This window comes from Archocentrus centrarchus, chromosome 12, assembly GCF_007364275.1.
Source record: "Archocentrus centrarchus isolate MPI-CPG fArcCen1 chromosome 12, fArcCen1, whole genome shotgun sequence".
Taxonomy (NCBI): domain Eukaryota; kingdom Metazoa; phylum Chordata; class Actinopteri; order Cichliformes; family Cichlidae; genus Archocentrus; species Archocentrus centrarchus.
This window is the reverse complement of record NC_044357.1, coordinates 14,054,877-14,058,580: the sequence shown is the minus strand read 5'-3', so window position 1 is coordinate 14,058,580 and position 3,704 is coordinate 14,054,877.

The window sequence follows — 3,704 nt, the reverse complement described above, 5'->3', positions numbered from 1 at the left end:
TAAATAAATCAATAAATTGATTAAAAATGTGTTTGTTGTTCTTCTCCAGTTATGTGCTTTTTCATCTTCATATTGGTCATATTAGACTATACAAATGTTTGAAATTTCAGTTATTACATAATCCATTTAACAGTAGAGGAAAGAAATGTTGACCTAATTTGTGTCTACAATACAAGCAGGCTCAGTAATATCATGATAACATCCCGGCAAACAGCCACAAATTAATGACACAATGGAAACAGACCTGTACAAAATCTTGTGATTTTTTTGATAGAGGCAAATGCTTTGGTTTGACATTTGATATTTTGTAACACTGTAATTAATAAGTAGCTATTAACAGTAACTGAAACAAATTCTCATTAACAGCATTTAGCTTTGTGTTTTGGCACACAGCAGATATGCACACAATTTTACATGTGGGTTTATTTGTGTGAGTGTGCAAGGACCGGTTTATAGGGCTCACCTGCAGCAAGCTGCATCGTCTCATTAACTTCCCCAACCGATGATACAGTCATCATTCATTCCTCATTCAAACCTAATGATGTCAGGTTAGCCATGGGAACCTCAAACTGATGTCCACTCTTATCACCACTCCATGGGAAACAGTGTGGGGGTCGATCTGTGACGGTTCATTCTAGTCCCTGTTTTCAGGTTAGATGTTATTTTGAAAGGAAAAGTTTCAGACTTTAACTGTAAAAGCATCCTGACGTTGGGTGCCTCTGGGACTAATTGAACAGAGAATCTGATGAGGCATTCTTCCTGGATTCACACTGAAGTTATTACTGGTGTAAGAAACTGAAGAGAGATGAAGGCTGTGAAGCAGCCCGGGCTTTTGAATTCTTCACATTCCTTGTAGTTTCTGGTTTAAATGGTTCTTTAAAAAAATCTGTCATTTTGTCAAGAAAAGAAAGCTTAATAATGAATTTCCCCTGACATTATCATCTTCAGAATTTGTTGTGAATGAGGCTTTCTTTCTCAGAAATTTGCTAAAGCTGCATTAATTGAGAACAACGTGGGCTCTGGCCTTTTACTTTGACATCAAGAAAAACATCCATGGATGTGGAGACACTTAGTGCACATTTTGTGTGATTTCTTCATCGTTGCATGAATCTGTGAAATTTATACATTCCAATATGGTGTATATCCCACGCAGGATATGACCCTCATGGATAAGTTCAGTGAGGAAGATCTGTGTTCACTCCTCTGCCTCCATTCCTGGTCATTGGGATGTTAGTCTGCTCTTTGTATCACTTCTGTTGTCTTATCTGCTTTCTACAAGCCAGTCAGCCTCCCTTCAGTTCTACATGGATGTAGCGCCACCTGCATGTTTTGGGAAGTACAGCTGGTTTGCAATTAGTTCACCGCTAGAGTTTTCTGCTCTGTCCTATGCAGACGCTTTCCCTGACATAATGCCACAATGTCCTTTTTATTCTACAGAGGAAGCTAATGCAGAATGTAACATAAAAAACAGCTCAAACAGTAATTATAGGTCAGAGAGTGTCCTTCCTCTCGCTATAGCTCAGACAAATTACAGTCCCATCTCCTCTCCTTACGGTCTCTTCATGTCAGATACCAGATAATGTTCCTCCGGTGCTCCCTAAGCAGCTTCTGTAAAGCAGGTGCTTCTTGTTCAGTAGTTATACAGGGTATTTGTAATTTACGCCTTCAGCAACTGGGTTGGTCAGTAGTAGCCCATTCTTCATACATCAGATGCAATTCAGATGTAATCTTCTTAGCTCAAAATCTATCAAAGCCTTAAAACCTAGTAAATCCACGTGTAACTACTGGTTGTGTCCATGTTTTTTTCTAAAATTATCCATATTTTCTTCCACTGTGATTTCTGCTTTTCCTGTTCCTAAGTGCACAGTTCTCCACAGGAGAGGCTCTCAAGCCTTTATTGCAGATTTCTGTTCGGTCTCCTGGCCTGGGATGACCTTCAAACCTTCATTGCTGGCTTTCTCTTCTGAATTCTGCTGTCGTCCCTCTGGCCCAATCATTCTCTAGCTTTCCTTCTGCATGTGAGCCAGTCAGCCTCTGTTCTCTGTGCTGTGAATTTGGACTTCTGTTACTCATCCACATTTCTACCAGCAGCAGCAGCAGCATCTAGACTCTTATGGGTCCTGTACTACTTCTTACAATTGCTGGGACTCCTCTGTGCTACACAGCTTCATTGTAGTCTAATCACTAACTAGTTTACTACTCAAACTCTATACTTCAATGAATTATGTTCAGTCCTTTAAAATGATCTCTCCTGTAGCCTCGAGCATTTGTCTCAACGGTTTTTAATGCTGTTCACAGCAACAAGATTACACAATAATTATATAAGAAAAACAAAAAACCTAGAGTTTATAGAATACATAAATATTGTGCTGTATATATGAATTCAAATATTAGGAAATTAGGATTAGGAAAATTCAGAAAGCTTCTATACAAAATACATAATTTAGAATAAATTAAATGCATTGCCATGAAGCTGAAATATCTGATTGCTTAGCTCACAAAAGCTCGACCTATTAACGAGTGCAGACATTTTACTGTGTTTTAGTTTGTGCTGCGAGTGAGTGGACAGTCGTCCACACTGCCAGTTTTACTAGAGCACCTCATTACTTCACTGAAGGCCTTTTACTCATGAAGCCTCAGTAGAGTGTTTGAGCTGGCTGGACAGGGATGTAGAAACAAGCCATCATGTGATCTTCTTGCTTCATAATTACATTTTTAAATATAATTCACCACATAACGTTTTTGATTTGATGGTGTAATTTTCTGTCTCTATTTTACCTGATCACAGGCAGGTAAAATAGAGAAAGAAGGGGGGTTGAAAGTAAAGAAGGAACAAAATATGCTCTAAGTATTTTTAAGCCAGTTAATTTAGTTGCTTCAGAGTTGAGCAAAGGGTCACTGAATATTTGAATGGTATGAAAAGGATGCAGATCCAAATTATAGTCTTCCCAGATCTCAACCCATAATGAAAACCACCCGGCAGGGGACTGTCCTCTCTCCCTTTCGCTTCACCCTATACACCATGGACTTCAGCTATTGCACAGAGACCTGCCACCTTCAGAGGTTTTCTGATGACTCTGCAGCAGTGAGATGGATCAGAGAGGATGATGAGGAGGTGGTGGGCAACTTTCTTACATGGTGCAAGCAAAACCATCTGCAGCTTAATGCAGCAAACACTAATGAACTGGTTGTGGACATGAAGAAAGCCAGAATGCCGCTGACCCCTGTTTCCATCCATGGGGTCTGTGGGGGAGATAGAGGAGGATTACAAATACCTCTGTGTTCACACAGACAGTGAACATTATACAGAGGCCCTCTACAAGCCATCTCTATTTCCTGAGATAACTGAGGTCCTTTAACATCTGCTGGACCATTCTCAGGATGTTTTATGAGTCTGTGGTGTGCTGGGGCGACAGACTGAGGGGAGCTGATAACAACAGACTCAATAAACTGATCAGCAAGGCCGGTAATGTTGTGGGTGTAGAGCTTGACTCTCTGAGAGAGCTTTCAGAAAGGAGGACGGTGTCTAAGTTAGGGTCAGTATTGGACAATTCTTCATACCTTCTCCATCTCATGCTATACAGTCACAGGACAGCAGAAAATTCCACCATGATGCGCCACAGAAAGTCATTCCTGCCTATGCCCATCAAATTTTACAATTCATCATTATGACACCTGGACTATTTGTACTTGTAATAGTTTTT